Here is a 15,958-nt window from a genome sequence, read left to right as displayed (position 1 = left end):
TTTGAACAGTGCACAACATGAAGAGACGGAACACTGGCGGCTTGTCACAATGCCCCCCGATGACATCACAATAGCGCTGCTGCCTAGAAAACAAGCTGCGCAGAAGAAGTTGTTCTTTGGGTGGGAGGGTGGGCTAGTGGAAGGAGGGGGCAATCTCTTTTTTTCCCGGGTGGTAGGGGGATGACAGGAGAAGGGAAGCGGGTGGTGAGAAAGGTACAGAGGGCAGGGTTTGGGGGCTGGGAAGGAAAGGGAAAAGATTAGGGTTTGGGGATGATGAAAGGGCTTTCTACGGGTAAGGATGGCAAAGGGTGGCAGTGACGGAAAGTCAGGCAACCTGTCCTGTCCGTCTTTTTGTATCGTGAATTGGAAAGACTGCAAGGGGGAGGGGAGTTGCTTGCGCCCTAAAGGAGGAGTTATTCAGATTCATTGCAGTGGGCGGCGGCTGCAAAACGCACCATTCTTCTTGTTTTTGCTCTGCAAAGCAGCCTTTTCAAGGGTTGGCTTGGGTGACAAAATGTCTTGTGTAGGCGTGGGTTTGTCTCCCTCTCGCTCTCTCTCCCTAAGATGTGTCCGGCATAGGCCAGGGTGCCACTCGAGGCCCAAACCAATTCTGGTTATCGCTTCTCGGCCTTTTGGCTAAGATCAAGTGTAGTATCTGTTCTTATCAGTTTAATATCTGATACGTCCCCTATCTGGGGACCATATATTAAATGGATTTTTAGAACAGGGAGATGGAAAAAGAGCTTGCTCTGTCCACTCCACGCATTGACCTGGTATTGCAGTACCTCCAGGAACGGTGCACCCCTTCTTAACCCAGTTTCCAAAAGCAGAACTCGATTCACCTGATTCATATTAGCCCGATTAGCGAATTGAAATGAATTTTTATCTAACACACTTTTTACTTGCTTTATTCATCCAAATAGCAAACTCATCACCACTCAACTTCACCAACTCTGCTATGTCCCGTGCAGTATCTTGTTGTCAGTCTAATCTAGATCATGTGTAATTGAATGGAATAGATCCCTTTTGGACAAAGTGGAGTCAGATGCTGCAGTGACCACAGGTGTGAGAGGATCTACAATTGGCATCTGGTGTTATCTCTCTGCTTCCACTCCAAATAAAGTTACCTGTTGTTACCTGAACGTCAAATACTAAGAATGGGCGGCCTATGAAAGAATTAGTACTTTCATTAAGTATACTAAACCGGCTAATTGGGAATAGACAAACTGTAAAAAGCCCTCTGAGAAAGCCCCTCTCTAACCTTTGTTAGTAAGCTTTTCTGTAGCCTGCCTGTTGATGTATTTTCGGTTTGAACAGTGCACAACATGAAGAGACGGAACACTGGCGGCTTGTCACAATGCCCCCCGATGACATCACAATAGCGCTGCTGCCTAGAAAACAAGCTGCGCAGAAGAAGTTGTTCTTTGGGTGGGAGGGTGGGCTAGTGGAAGGAGGGGGCAATCTCTTTTTTTCCCGGGTGGTAGGGGGATGACAGGAGAAGGGAAGCGGGTGGTGAGAAAGGTACAGAGGGCAGGGTTTGGGGGCTGGGAAGGAAAGGGAAAAGATTAGGGTTTGGGGATGATGAAAGGGCTTTCTACGGGTAAGGATGGCAAAGGGTGGCAGTGACGGAAAGTCAGGCAACCTGTCCTGTCCGTCTTTTTGTATCGTGAATTGGAAAGACTGCAAGGGGGAGGGGAGTTGCTTGCGCCCTAAAGGAGGAGTTATTCAGATTCATTGCAGTGGGCGGCGGCTGCAAAACGCACCATTCTTCTTGTTTTTGCTCTGCAAAGCAGCCTTTTCAAGGGTTGGCTTGGGTGACAAAATGTCTTGTGTAGGCGTGGGTTTGTCTCCCTCTCGCTCTCTCTCCCTAAGATGTGTCCGGCATAGGCCAGGGTGCCACTCGAGGCCCAAACCAATTCTGGTTATCGCTTCTCGGCCTTTTGGCTAAGATCAAGTGTAGTATCTGTTCTTATCAGTTTAATATCTGATACGTCCCCTATCTGGGGACCATATATTAAATGGATTTTTAGAACAGGGAGATGGAAAAAGAGCTTGCTCTGTCCACTCCACGCATTGACCTGGTATTGCAGTACCTCCAGGAACGGTGCACCCCTTCTTAACCCAGTTTCCAAAAGCAGAACTCGATTCACCTGATTCATATTAGCCCGATTAGCGAATTGAAATGAATTTTTATCTAACACACTTTTTACTTGCTTTATTCATCCAAATAGCAAACTCATCACCACTCAACTTCACCAACTCTGCTATGTCCCGTGCAGTATCTTGTTGTCAGTCTAATCTAGATCATGTGTAATTGAATGGAATAGATCCCTTTTGGACAAAGTGGAGTCAGATGCTGCAGTGACCACAGGTGTGAGAGGATCTACAATTGGCATCTGGTGTTATCTCTCTGCTTCCACTCCAAATAAAGTTACCTGTTGTTACCTGAACGTCAAATACTAAGAATGGGCGGCCTATGAAAGAATTAGTACTTTCATTAAGTATACTAAACCGGCTAATTGGGAATAGACAAACTGTAAAAAGCCCTCTGAGAAAGCCCCTCTCTAACCTTTGTTAGTAAGCTTTTCTGTAGCCTGCCTGTTGATGTATTTTCGGTTTGAACAGTGCACAACATGAAGAGACGGAACACTGGCGGCTTGTCACAATGCCCCCCGATGACATCACAATAGCGCTGCTGCCTAGAAAACAAGCTGCGCAGAAGAAGTTGTTCTTTGGGTGGGAGGGTGGGCTAGTGGAAGGAGGGGGCAATCTCTTTTTTTCCCGGGTGGTAGGGGGATGACAGGAGAAGGGAAGCGGGTGGTGAGAAAGGTACAGAGGGCAGGGTTTGGGGGCTGGGAAGGAAAGGGAAAAGATTAGGGTTTGGGGATGATGAAAGGGCTTTCTACGGGTAAGGATGGCAAAGGGTGGCAGTGACGGAAAGTCAGGCAACCTGTCCTGTCCGTCTTTTTGTATCGTGAATTGGAAAGACTGCAAGGGGGAGGGGAGTTGCTTGCGCCCTAAAGGAGGAGTTATTCAGATTCATTGCAGTGGGCGGCGGCTGCAAAACGCACCATTCTTCTTGTTTTTGCTCTGCAAAGCAGCCTTTTCAAGGGTTGGCTTGGGTGACAAAATGTCTTGTGTAGGCGTGGGTTTGTCTCCCTCTCGCTCTCTCTCCCTAAGATGTGTCCGGCATAGGCCAGGGTGCCACTCGAGGCCCAAACCAATTCTGGTTATCGCTTCTCGGCCTTTTGGCTAAGATCAAGTGTAGTATCTGTTCTTATCAGTTTAATATCTGATACGTCCCCTATCTGGGGACCATATATTAAATGGATTTTTAGAACAGGGAGATGGAAAAAGAGCTTGCTCTGTCCACTCCACGCATTGACCTGGTATTGCAGTACCTCCAGGAACGGTGCACCCCTTCTTAACCCAGTTTCCAAAAGCAGAACTCGATTCACCTGATTCATATTAGCCCGATTAGCGAATTGAAATGAATTTTTATCTAACACACTTTTTACTTGCTTTATTCATCCAAATAGCAAACTCATCACCACTCAACTTCACCAACTCTGCTATGTCCCGTGCAGTATCTTGTTGTCAGTCTAATCTAGATCATGTGTAATTGAATGGAATAGATCCCTTTTGGACAAAGTGGAGTCAGATGCTGCAGTGACCACAGGTGTGAGAGGATCTACAATTGGCATCTGGTGTTATCTCTCTGCTTCCACTCCAAATAAAGTTACCTGTTGTTACCTGAACGTCAAATACTAAGAATGGGCGGCCTATGAAAGAATTAGTACTTTCATTAAGTATACTAAACCGGCTAATTGGGAATAGACAAACTGTAAAAAGCCCTCTGAGAAAGCCCCTCTCTAACCTTTGTTAGTAAGCTTTTCTGTAGCCTGCCTGTTGATGTATTTTCGGTTTGAACAGTGCACAACATGAAGAGACGGAACACTGGCGGCTTGTCACAATGCCCCCCGATGACATCACAATAGCGCTGCTGCCTAGAAAACAAGCTGCGCAGAAGAAGTTGTTCTTTGGGTGGGAGGGTGGGCTAGTGGAAGGAGGGGGCAATCTCTTTTTTTCCCGGGTGGTAGGGGGATGACAGGAGAAGGGAAGCGGGTGGTGAGAAAGGTACAGAGGGCAGGGTTTGGGGGCTGGGAAGGAAAGGGAAAAGATTAGGGTTTGGGGATGATGAAAGGGCTTTCTACGGGTAAGGATGGCAAAGGGTGGCAGTGACGGAAAGTCAGGCAACCTGTCCTGTCCGTCTTTTTGTATCGTGAATTGGAAAGACTGCAAGGGGGAGGGGAGTTGCTTGCGCCCTAAAGGAGGAGTTATTCAGATTCATTGCAGTGGGCGGCGGCTGCAAAACGCACCATTCTTCTTGTTTTTGCTCTGCAAAGCAGCCTTTTCAAGGGTTGGCTTGGGTGACAAAATGTCTTGTGTAGGCGTGGGTTTGTCTCCCTCTCGCTCTCTCTCCCTAAGATGTGTCCGGCATAGGCCAGGGTGCCACTCGAGGCCCAAACCAATTCTGGTTATCGCTTCTCGGCCTTTTGGCTAAGATCAAGTGTAGTATCTGTTCTTATCAGTTTAATATCTGATACGTCCCCTATCTGGGGACCATATATTAAATGGATTTTTAGAACAGGGAGATGGAAAAAGAGCTTGCTCTGTCCACTCCACGCATTGACCTGGTATTGCAGTACCTCCAGGAACGGTGCACCCCTTCTTAACCCAGTTTCCAAAAGCAGAACTCGATTCACCTGATTCATATTAGCCCGATTAGCGAATTGAAATGAATTTTTATCTAACACACTTTTTACTTGCTTTATTCATCCAAATAGCAAACTCATCACCACTCAACTTCACCAACTCTGCTATGTCCCGTGCAGTATCTTGTTGTCAGTCTAATCTAGATCATGTGTAATTGAATGGAATAGATCCCTTTTGGACAAAGTGGAGTCAGATGCTGCAGTGACCACAGGTGTGAGAGGATCTACAATTGGCATCTGGTGTTATCTCTCTGCTTCCACTCCAAATAAAGTTACCTGTTGTTACCTGAACGTCAAATACTAAGAATGGGCGGCCTATGAAAGAATTAGTACTTTCATTAAGTATACTAAACCGGCTAATTGGGAATAGACAAACTGTAAAAAGCCCTCTGAGAAAGCCCCTCTCTAACCTTTGTTAGTAAGCTTTTCTGTAGCCTGCCTGTTGATGTATTTTCGGTTTGAACAGTGCACAACATGAAGAGACGGAACACTGGCGGCTTGTCACAATGCCCCCCGATGACATCACAATAGCGCTGCTGCCTAGAAAACAAGCTGCGCAGAAGAAGTTGTTCTTTGGGTGGGAGGGTGGGCTAGTGGAAGGAGGGGGCAATCTCTTTTTTTCCCGGGTGGTAGGGGGATGACAGGAGAAGGGAAGCGGGTGGTGAGAAAGGTACAGAGGGCAGGGTTTGGGGGCTGGGAAGGAAAGGGAAAAGATTAGGGTTTGGGGATGATGAAAGGGCTTTCTACGGGTAAGGATGGCAAAGGGTGGCAGTGACGGAAAGTCAGGCAACCTGTCCTGTCCGTCTTTTTGTATCGTGAATTGGAAAGACTGCAAGGGGGAGGGGAGTTGCTTGCGCCCTAAAGGAGGAGTTATTCAGATTCATTGCAGTGGGCGGCGGCTGCAAAACGCACCATTCTTCTTGTTTTTGCTCTGCAAAGCAGCCTTTTCAAGGGTTGGCTTGGGTGACAAAATGTCTTGTGTAGGCGTGGGTTTGTCTCCCTCTCGCTCTCTCTCCCTAAGATGTGTCCGGCATAGGCCAGGGTGCCACTCGAGGCCCAAACCAGTTCTGGTTATCGCTTCTCGGCCTTTTGGCTAAGATCAAGTGTAGTATCTGTTCTTATCAGTTTAATATCTGATACGTCCCCTATCTGGGGACCATATATTAAATGGATTTTTAGAACAGGGAGATGGAAAAAGAGCTTGCTCTGTCCACTCCACGCATTGACCTGGTATTGCAGTACCTCCAGGAACGGTGCACCCCTTCTTAACCCAGTTTCCAAAAGCAGAACTCGATTCACCTGATTCATATTAGCCCGATTAGCGAATTGAAATGAATTTTTATCTAACACACTTTTTACTTGCTTTATTCATCCAAATAGCAAACTCATCACCACTCAACTTCACCAACTCTGCTATGTCCCGTGCAGTATCTTGTTGTCAGTCTAATCTAGATCATGTGTAATTGAATGGAATAGATCCCTTTTGGACAAAGTGGAGTCAGATGCTGCAGTGACCACAGGTGTGAGAGGATCTACAATTGGCATCTGGTGTTATCTCTCTGCTTCCACTCCAAATAAAGTTACCTGTTGTTACCTGAACGTCAAATACTAAGAATGGGCGGCCTATGAAAGAATTAGTACTTTCATTAAGTATACTAAACCGGCTAATTGGGAATAGACAAACTGTAAAAAGCCCTCTGAGAAAGCCCCTCTCTAACCTTTGTTAGTAAGCTTTTCTGTAGCCTGCCTGTTGATGTATTTTCGGTTTGAACAGTGCACAACATGAAGAGACGGAACACTGGCGGCTTGTCACAATGCCCCCCGATGACATCACAATAGCGCTGCTGCCTAGAAAACAAGCTGCGCAGAAGAAGTTGTTCTTTGGGTGGGAGGGTGGGCTAGTGGAAGGAGGGGGCAATCTCTTTTTTTCCCGGGTGGTAGGGGGATGACAGGAGAAGGGAAGCGGGTGGTGAGAAAGGTACAGAGGGCAGGGTTTGGGGGCTGGGAAGGAAAGGGAAAAGATTAGGGTTTGGGGATGATGAAAGGGCTTTCTACGGGTAAGGATGGCAAAGGGTGGCAGTGACGGAAAGTCAGGCAACCTGTCCTGTCCGTCTTTTTGTATCGTGAATTGGAAAGACTGCAAGGGGGAGGGGAGTTGCTTGCGCCCTAAAGGAGGAGTTATTCAGATTCATTGCAGTGGGCGGCGGCTGCAAAACGCACCATTCTTCTTGTTTTTGCTCTGCAAAGCAGCCTTTTCAAGGGTTGGCTTGGGTGACAAAATGTCTTGTGTAGGCGTGGGTTTGTCTCCCTCTCGCTCTCTCTCCCTAAGATGTGTCCGGCATAGGCCAGGGTGCCACTCGAGGCCCAAACCAATTCTGGTTATCGCTTCTCGGCCTTTTGGCTAAGATCAAGTGTAGTATCTGTTCTTATCAGTTTAATATCTGATACGTCCCCTATCTGGGGACCATATATTAAATGGATTTTTAGAACAGGGAGATGGAAAAAGAGCTTGCTCTGTCCACTCCACGCATTGACCTGGTATTGCAGTACCTCCAGGAACGGTGCACCCCTTCTTAACCCAGTTTCCAAAAGCAGAACTCGATTCACCTGATTCATATTAGCCCGATTAGCGAATTGAAATGAATTTTTATCTAACACACTTTTTACTTGCTTTATTCATCCAAATAGCAAACTCATCACCACTCAACTTCACCAACTCTGCTATGTCCCGTGCAGTATCTTGTTGTCAGTCTAATCTAGATCATGTGTAATTGAATGGAATAGATCCCTTTTGGACAAAGTGGAGTCAGATGCTGCAGTGACCACAGGTGTGAGAGGATCTACAATTGGCATCTGGTGTTATCTCTCTGCTTCCACTCCAAATAAAGTTACCTGTTGTTACCTGAACGTCAAATACTAAGAATGGGCGGCCTATGAAAGAATTAGTACTTTCATTAAGTATACTAAACCGGCTAATTGGGAATAGACAAACTGTAAAAAGCCCTCTGAGAAAGCCCCTCTCTAACCTTTGTTAGTAAGCTTTTCTGTAGCCTGCCTGTTGATGTATTTTCGGTTTGAACAGTGCACAACATGAAGAGACGGAACACTGGCGGCTTGTCACAATGCCCCCCGATGACATCACAATAGCGCTGCTGCCTAGAAAACAAGCTGCGCAGAAGAAGTTGTTCTTTGGGTGGGAGGGTGGGCTAGTGGAAGGAGGGGGCAATCTCTTTTTTTCCCGGGTGGTAGGGGGATGACAGGAGAAGGGAAGCGGGTGGTGAGAAAGGTACAGAGGGCAGGGTTTGGGGGCTGGGAAGGAAAGGGAAAAGATTAGGGTTTGGGGATGATGAAAGGGCTTTCTACGGGTAAGGATGGCAAAGGGTGGCAGTGACGGAAAGTCAGGCAACCTGTCCTGTCCGTCTTTTTGTATCGTGAATTGGAAAGACTGCAAGGGGGAGGGGAGTTGCTTGCGCCCTAAAGGAGGAGTTATTCAGATTCATTGCAGTGGGCGGCGGCTGCAAAACGCACCATTCTTCTTGTTTTTGCTCTGCAAAGCAGCCTTTTCAAGGGTTGGCTTGGGTGACAAAATGTCTTGTGTAGGCGTGGGTTTGTCTCCCTCTCGCTCTCTCTCCCTAAGATGTGTCCGGCATAGGCCAGGGTGCCACTCGAGGCCCAAACCAATTCTGGTTATCGCTTCTCGGCCTTTTGGCTAAGATCAAGTGTAGTATCTGTTCTTATCAGTTTAATATCTGATACGTCCCCTATCTGGGGACCATATATTAAATGGATTTTTAGAACAGGGAGATGGAAAAAGAGCTTGCTCTGTCCACTCCATGCATTGACCTGGTATTGCAGTACCTCCAGGAACGGTGCACCCCTTCTTAACCCAGTTTCCAAAAGCAGAACTCGATTCACCTGATTCATATTAGCCCGATTAGCGAATTGAAATGAATTTTTATCTAACACACTTTTTACTTGCTTTATTCATCCAAATAGCAAACTCATCACCACTCAACTTCACCAACTCTGCTATGTCCCGTGCAGTATCTTGTTGTCAGTCTAATCTAGATCATGTGTAATTGAATGGAATAGATCCCTTTTGGACAAAGTGGAGTCAGATGCTGCAGTGACCACAGGTGTGAGAGGATCTACAATTGGCATCTGGTGTTATCTCTCTGCTTCCACTCCAAATAAAGTTACCTGTTGTTACCTGAACGTCAAATACTAAGAATGGGCGGCCTATGAAAGAATTAGTACTTTCATTAAGTATACTAAACCGGCTAATTGGGAATAGACAAACTGTAAAAAGCCCTCTGAGAAAGCCCCTCTCTAACCTTTGTTAGTAAGCTTTTCTGTAGCCTGCCTGTTGATGTATTTTCGGTTTGAACAGTGCACAACATGAAGAGACGGAACACTGGCGGCTTGTCACAATGCCCCCCGATGACATCACAATAGCGCTGCTGCCTAGAAAACAAGCTGCGCAGAAGAAGTTGTTCTTTGGGTGGGAGGGTGGGCTAGTGGAAGGAGGGGGCAATCTCTTTTTTTCCCGGGTGGTAGGGGGATGACAGGAGAAGGGAAGCGGGTGGTGAGAAAGGTACAGAGGGCAGGGTTTGGGGGCTGGGAAGGAAAGGGAAAAGATTAGGGTTTGGGGATGATGAAAGGGCTTTCTACGGGTAAGGATGGCAAAGGGTGGCAGTGACGGAAAGTCAGGCAACCTGTCCTGTCCGTCTTTTTGTATCGTGAATTGGAAAGACTGCAAGGGGGAGGGGAGTTGCTTGCGCCCTAAAGGAGGAGTTATTCAGATTCATTGCAGTGGGCGGCGGCTGCAAAACGCACCATTCTTCTTGTTTTTGCTCTGCAAAGCAGCCTTTTCAAGGGTTGGCTTGGGTGACAAAATGTCTTGTGTAGGCGTGGGTTTGTCTCCCTCTCGCTCTCTCTCCCTAAGATGTGTCCGGCATAGGCCAGGGTGCCACTCGAGGCCCAAACCAATTCTGGTTATCGCTTCTCGGCCTTTTGGCTAAGATCTAGTGTAGTATCTGTTCTTATCAGTTTAATATCTGATACGTCCCCTATCTGGGGACCATATATTAAATGGATTTTTAGAACAGGGAGATGGAAAAAGAGCTTGCTCTGTCCACTCCACGCATTGACCTGGTATTGCAGTACCTCCAGGAACGGTGCACCCCTTCTTAACCCAGTTTCCAAAAGCAGAACTCGATTCACCTGATTCATATTAGCCCGATTAGCGAATTGAAATGAATTTTTATCTAACACACTTTTTACTTGCTTTATTCATCCAAATAGCAAACTCATCACCACTCAACTTCACCAACTCTGCTATGTCCCGTGCAGTATCTTGTTGTCAGTCTAATCTAGATCATGTGTAATTGAATGGAATAGATCCCTTTTGGACAAAGTGGAGTCAGATGCTGCAGTGACCACAGGTGTGAGAGGATCTACAATTGGCATCTGGTGTTATCTCTCTGCTTCCACTCCAAATAAAGTTACCTGTTGTTACCTGAACGTCAAATACTAAGAATGGGCGGCCTATGAAAGAATTAGTACTTTCATTAAGTATACTAAACCGGCTAATTGGGAATAGACAAACTGTAAAAAGCCCTCTGAGAAAGCCCCTCTCTAACCTTTGTTAGTAAGCTTTTCTGTAGCCTGCCTGTTGATGTATTTTCGGTTTGAACAGTGCACAACATGAAGAGACGGAACACTGGCGGCTTGTCACAATGCCCCCGCTGACATCACAATAGCGCTGCTGCCTAGAAAACAAGCTGCGCAGAAGAAGTTGTTCTTTGGGTGGGAGGGTGGGCTAGTGGAAGGAGGGGGCAATCTCTTTTTTTCCCGGGTGGTAGGGGGATGACAGGAGAAGGGAAGCGGGTGGTGAGAAAGGTACAGAGGGCAGGGTTTGGGGGCTGGGAAGGAAAGGGAAAAGATTAGGGTTTGGGGATGATGAAAGGGCTTTCTACGGGTAAGGATGGCAAAGGGTGGCAGTGACGGAAAGTCAGGCAACCTGTCCTGTCCGTCTTTTTGTATCGTGAATTGGAAAGACTGCAAGGGGGAGGGGAGTTGCTTGCGCCCTAAAGGAGGAGTTATTCAGATTCATTGCAGTGGGCGGCGGCTGCAAAACGCACCATTCTTCTTGTTTTTGCTCTGCAAAGCAGCCTTTTCAAGGGTTGGCTTGGGTGACAAAATGTCTTGTGTAGGCGTGGGTTTGTCTCCCTCTCGCTCTCTCTCCCTAAGATGTGTCCGGCATAGGCCAGGGTGCCACTCGAGGCCCAAACCAATTCTGGTTATCGCTTCTCGGCCTTTTGGCTAAGATCAAGTGTAGTATCTGTTCTTATCAGTTTAATATCTGATACGTCCCCTATCTGGGGACCATATATTAAATGGATTTTTAGAACAGGGAGATGGAAAAAGAGCTTGCTCTGTCCACTCCACGCATTGACCTGGTATTGCAGTACCTCCAGGAACGGTGCACCCCTTCTTAACCCAGTTTCCAAAAGCAGAACTCGATTCACCTGATTCATATTAGCCCGATTAGCGAATTGAAATGAATTTTTATCTAACACACTTTTTACTTGCTTTATTCATCCAAATAGCAAACTCATCACCACTCAACTTCACCAACTCTGCTATGTCCCGTGCAGTATCTTGTTGTCAGTCTAATCTAGATCATGTGTAATTGAATGGAATAGATCCCTTTTGGACAAAGTGGAGTCAGATGCTGCAGTGACCACAGGTGTGAGAGGATCTACAATTGGCATCTGGTGTTATCTCTCTGCTTCCACTCCAAATAAAGTTACCTGTTGTTACCTGAACGTCAAATACTAAGAATGGGCGGCCTATGAAAGAATTAGTACTTTCATTAAGTATACTAAACCGGCTAATTGGGAATAGACAAACTGTAAAAAGCCCTCTGAGAAAGCCCCTCTCTAACCTTTGTTAGTAAGCTTTTCTGTAGCCTGCCTGTTGATGTATTTTCGGTTTGAACAGTGCACAACATGAAGAGACGGAACACTGGCGGCTTGTCACAATGCCCCCCGATGACATCACAATAGCGCTGCTGCCTAGAAAACAAGCTGCGCAGAAGAAGTTGTTCTTTGGGTGGGAGGGTGGGCTAGTGGAAGGAGGGGGCAATCTCTTTTTTTCCCGGGTGGTAGGGGGATGACAGGAGAAGGGAAGCGGGTGGTGAGAAAGGTACAGAGGGCAGGGTTTGGGGGCTGGGAAGGAAAGGGAAAAGATTAGGGTTTGGGGATGATGAAAGGGCTTTCTACGGGTAAGGATGGCAAAGGGTGGCAGTGACGGAAAGTCAGGCAACCTGTCCTGTCCGTCTTTTTGTATCGTGAATTGGAAAGACTGCAAGGGGGAGGGGAGTTGCTTGCGCCCTAAAGGAGGAGTTATTCAGATTCATTGCAGTGGGCGGCGGCTGCAAAACGCACCATTCTTCTTGTTTTTGCTCTGCAAAGCAGCCTTTTCAAGGGTTGGCTTGGGTGACAAAATGTCTTGTGTAGGCGTGGGTTTGTCTCCCTCTCGCTCTCTCTCCCTAAGATGTGTCCGGCATAGGCCAGGGTGCCACTCGAGGCCCAAACCAATTCTGGTTATCGCTTCTCGGCCTTTTGGCTAAGATCAAGTGTAGTATCTGTTCTTATCAGTTTAATATCTGATACGTCCCCTATCTGGGGACCATATATTAAATGGATTTTTAGAACAGGGAGATGGAAAAAGAGCTTGCTCTGTCCACTCCACGCATTGACCTGGTATTGCAGTACCTCCAGGAACGGTGCACCCCTTCTTAACCCAGTTTCCAAAAGCAGAACTCGATTCACCTGATTCATATTAGCCCGATTAGCGAATTGAAATGAATTTTTATCTAACACACTTTTTACTTGCTTTATTCATCCAAATAGCAAACTCATCACCACTCAACTTCACCAACTCTGCTATGTCCCGTGCAGTATCTTGTTGTCAGTCTAATCTAGATCATGTGTAATTGAATGGAATAGATCCCTTTTGGACAAAGTGGAGTCAGATGCTGCAGTGACCACAGGTGTGAGAGGATCTACAATTGGCATCTGGTGTTATCTCTCTGCTTCCACTCCAAATAAAGTTACCTGTTGTTACCTGAACGTCAAATACTAAGAATGGGCGGCCTATGAAAGAATTAGTACTTTCATTAAGTATACTAAACCGGCTAATTGGGAATAGACAAACTGTAAAAAGCCCTCTGAGAAAGCCCCTCTCTAACCTTTGTTAGTAAGCTTTTCTGTAGCCTGCCTGTTGATGTATTTTCGGTTTGAACAGTGCACAACATGAAGAGACGGAACACTGGCGGCTTGTCACAATGCCCCCCGATGACATCACAATAGCGCTGCTGCCTAGAAAACAAGCTGCGCAGAAGAAGTTGTTCTTTGGGTGGGAGGGTGGGCTAGTGGAAGGAGGGGGCAATCTCTTTTTTTCCCGGGTGGTAGGGGGATGACAGGAGAAGGGAAGCGGGTGGTGAGAAAGGTACAGAGGGCAGGGTTTGGGGGCTGGGAAGGAAAGGGAAAAGATTAGGGTTTGGGGATGATGAAAGGGCTTTCTACGGGTAAGGATGGCAAAGGGTGGCAGTGACGGAAAGTCAGGCAACCTGTCCTGTCCGTCTTTTTGTATCGTGAATTGGAAAGACTGCAAGGGGGAGGGGAGTTGCTTGCGCCCTAAAGGAGGAGTTATTCAGATTCATTGCAGTGGGCGGCGGCTGCAAAACGCACCATTCTTCTTGTTTTTGCTCTGCAAAGCAGCCTTTTCAAGGGTTGGCTTGGGTGACAAAATGTCTTGTGTAGGCGTGGGTTTGTCTCCCTCTCGCTCTCTCTCCCTAAGATGTGTCCGGCATAGGCCAGGGTGCCACTCGAGGCCCAAACCAATTCTGGTTATCGCTTCTCGGCCTTTTGGCTAAGATCAAGTGTAGTATCTGTTCTTATCAGTTTAATATCTGATACGTCCCCTATCTGGGGACCATATATTAAATGGATTTTTAGAACAGGGAGATGGAAAAAGAGCTTGCTCTGTCCACTCCACGCATTGACCTGGTATTGCAGTACCTCCAGGAACGGTGCACCCCTTCTTAACCCAGTTTCCAAAAGCAGAACTCGATTCACCTGATTCATATTAGCCCGATTAGCGAATTGAAATGAATTTTTATCTAACACACTTTTTACTTGCTTTATTCATCCAAATAGCAAACTCATCACCACTCAACTTCACCAACTCTGCTATGTCCCGTGCAGTATCTTGTTGTCAGTCTAATCTAGATCATGTGTAATTGAATGGAATAGATCCCTTTTGGACAAAGTGGAGTCAGATGCTGCAGTGACCACAGGTGTGAGAGGATCTACAATTGGCATCTGGTGTTATCTCTCTGCTTCCACTCCAAATAAAGTTACCTGTTGTTACCTGAACGTCAAATACTAAGAATGGGCGGCCTATGAAAGAATTAGTACTTTCATTAAGTATACTAAACCGGCTAATTGGGAATAGACAAACTGTAAAAAGCCCTCTGAGAAAGCCCCTCTCTAACCTTTGTTAGTAAGCTTTTCTGTAGCCTGCCTGTTGATGTATTTTCGGTTTGAACAGTGCACAACATGAAGAGACGGAACACTGGCGGCTTGTCACAATGCCCCCCGATGACATCACAATAGCGCTGCTGCCTAGAAAACAAGCTGCGCAGAAGAAGTTGTTCTTTGGGTGGGAGGGTGGGCTAGTGGAAGGAGGGGGCAATCTCTTTTTTTCCCGGGTGGTAGGGGGATGACAGGAGAAGGGAAGCGGGTGGTGAGAAAGGTACAGAGGGCAGGGTTTGGGGGCTGGGAAGGAAAGGGAAAAGATTAGGGTTTGGGGATGATGAAAGGGCTTTCTACGGGTAAGGATGGCAAAGGGTGGCAGTGACGGAAAGTCAGGCAACCTGTCCTGTCCGTCTTTTTGTATCGTGAATTGGAAAGACTGCAAGGGGGAGGGGAGTTGCTTGCGCCCTAAAGGAGGAGTTATTCAGATTCATTGCAGTGGGCGGCGGCTGCAAAACGCACCATTCTTCTTGTTTTTGCTCTGCAAAGCAGCCTTTTCAAGGGTTGGCTTGGGTGACAAAATGTCTTGTGTAGGCGTGGGTTTGTCTCCCTCTCGCTCTCTCTCCCTAAGATGTGTCCGGCATAGGCCAGGGTGCCACTCGAGGCCCAAACCAATTCTGGTTATCGCTTCTCGGCCTTTTGGCTAAGATCAAGTGTAGTATCTGTTCTTATCAGTTTAATATCTGATACGTCCCCTATCTGGGGACCATATATTAAATGGATTTTTAGAACAGGGAGATGGAAAAAGAGCTTGCTCTGTCCACTCCACGCATTGACCTGGTATTGCAGTACCTCCAGGAACGGTGCACCCCTTCTTAACCCAGTTTCCAAAAGCAGAACTCGATTCACCTGATTCATATTAGCCCGATTAGCGAATTGAAATGAATTTTTATCTAACACACTTTTTACTTGCTTTATTCATCCAAATAGCAAACTCATCACCACTCAACTTCACCAACTCTGCTATGTCCCGTGCAGTATCTTGTTGTCAGTCTAATCTAGATCATGTGTAATTGAATGGAATAGATCCCTTTTGGACAAAGTGGAGTCAGATGCTGCAGTGACCACAGGTGTGAGAGGATCTACAATTGGCATCTGGTGTTATCTCTCTGCTTCCACTCCAAATAAAGTTACCTGTTGTTACCTGAACGTCAAATACTAAGAATGGGCGGCCTATGAAAGAATTAGTACTTTCATTAAGTATACTAAACCGGCTAATTGGGAATAGACAAACTGTAAAAAGCCCTCTGAGAAAGCCCCTCTCTAACCTTTGTTAGTAAGCTTTTCTGTAGCCTGCCTGTTGATGTATTTTCGGTTTGAACAGTGCACAACATGAAGAGACGGAACACTGGCGGCTTGTCACAATGCCCCCCGATGACATCACAATAGCGCTGCTGCCTAGAAAACAAGCTGCGCAGAAGAAGTTGTTCTTTGGGTGGGAGGGTGGGCTAGTGGAAGGAGGGGGCAATCTCTTTTTTTCCCGGGTGGTAGGGGGATGACAGGAGAAGGGAAGCGGGTGGTGAGAAAGGTACAGAGGGCAGGGTTTGGGGGCTGGGAAGGAAAGGGAAAAGATTAGGG

At 46.8% G+C, this 15,958-nt stretch overlaps 12 non-coding genes across 12 annotated transcripts; all 12 read left to right on the top strand.

The window, feature by feature from the left end:
• Nucleotides 1-616: 616 nt before the first annotated feature.
• LOC142260334 (U2 spliceosomal RNA) lies at nucleotides 617-807 on the top strand. The gene has a single exon (XR_012728620.1). It is a non-coding gene; the product is annotated as a U2 spliceosomal RNA (small nuclear RNA).
• Nucleotides 808-1,924: 1,117 nt separating this feature from the next.
• Nucleotides 1,925-2,115, top strand: LOC142260322 (U2 spliceosomal RNA). The gene has a single exon (XR_012728619.1). It is a non-coding gene; the product is annotated as a U2 spliceosomal RNA (small nuclear RNA).
• Nucleotides 2,116-3,232: 1,117 nt separating this feature from the next.
• Nucleotides 3,233-3,423, top strand: LOC142260310 (U2 spliceosomal RNA). Its single transcript, XR_012728616.1, has one exon. It is a non-coding gene; the product is annotated as a U2 spliceosomal RNA (small nuclear RNA).
• A 1,117-nt stretch (nucleotides 3,424-4,540) lies between these two features.
• LOC142260298 (U2 spliceosomal RNA) lies at nucleotides 4,541-4,731 on the top strand. The gene has a single exon (XR_012728605.1). It is a non-coding gene; the product is annotated as a U2 spliceosomal RNA (small nuclear RNA).
• Nucleotides 4,732-5,848: 1,117 nt separating this feature from the next.
• Nucleotides 5,849-6,039, top strand: LOC142260286 (U2 spliceosomal RNA). Its single transcript, XR_012728595.1, has one exon. It is a non-coding gene; the product is annotated as a U2 spliceosomal RNA (small nuclear RNA).
• A 1,117-nt stretch (nucleotides 6,040-7,156) lies between these two features.
• Nucleotides 7,157-7,347, top strand: LOC142260272 (U2 spliceosomal RNA). The gene has a single exon (XR_012728584.1). It is a non-coding gene; the product is annotated as a U2 spliceosomal RNA (small nuclear RNA).
• A 1,117-nt stretch (nucleotides 7,348-8,464) lies between these two features.
• On the top strand, nucleotides 8,465-8,655 carry LOC142260240 (U2 spliceosomal RNA). The gene has a single exon (XR_012728555.1). It is a non-coding gene; the product is annotated as a U2 spliceosomal RNA (small nuclear RNA).
• A 1,117-nt stretch (nucleotides 8,656-9,772) lies between these two features.
• On the top strand, nucleotides 9,773-9,963 carry LOC142260263 (U2 spliceosomal RNA). The gene has a single exon (XR_012728576.1). It is a non-coding gene; the product is annotated as a U2 spliceosomal RNA (small nuclear RNA).
• A 1,116-nt stretch (nucleotides 9,964-11,079) lies between these two features.
• On the top strand, nucleotides 11,080-11,270 carry LOC142260259 (U2 spliceosomal RNA). The gene has a single exon (XR_012728573.1). It is a non-coding gene; the product is annotated as a U2 spliceosomal RNA (small nuclear RNA).
• Nucleotides 11,271-12,387: 1,117 nt separating this feature from the next.
• LOC142260247 (U2 spliceosomal RNA) lies at nucleotides 12,388-12,578 on the top strand. Its single transcript, XR_012728562.1, has one exon. It is a non-coding gene; the product is annotated as a U2 spliceosomal RNA (small nuclear RNA).
• A 1,117-nt stretch (nucleotides 12,579-13,695) lies between these two features.
• On the top strand, nucleotides 13,696-13,886 carry LOC142260235 (U2 spliceosomal RNA). Its single transcript, XR_012728551.1, has one exon. It is a non-coding gene; the product is annotated as a U2 spliceosomal RNA (small nuclear RNA).
• Nucleotides 13,887-15,003: 1,117 nt separating this feature from the next.
• On the top strand, nucleotides 15,004-15,194 carry LOC142260223 (U2 spliceosomal RNA). Its single transcript, XR_012728540.1, has one exon. It is a non-coding gene; the product is annotated as a U2 spliceosomal RNA (small nuclear RNA).
• Nucleotides 15,195-15,958: the final 764 nt, after the last annotated feature.

This window comes from Anomaloglossus baeobatrachus (assembly GCF_048569485.1).
Source record: "Anomaloglossus baeobatrachus isolate aAnoBae1 chromosome 9 unlocalized genomic scaffold, aAnoBae1.hap1 SUPER_9_unloc_5, whole genome shotgun sequence".
Taxonomy (NCBI): Eukaryota; Metazoa; Chordata; class Amphibia; order Anura; family Aromobatidae; genus Anomaloglossus; species Anomaloglossus baeobatrachus.
The sequence above is the reverse complement of the archived record's forward strand: the minus strand, read 5'-3'. Positions and strand labels throughout refer to the sequence as shown.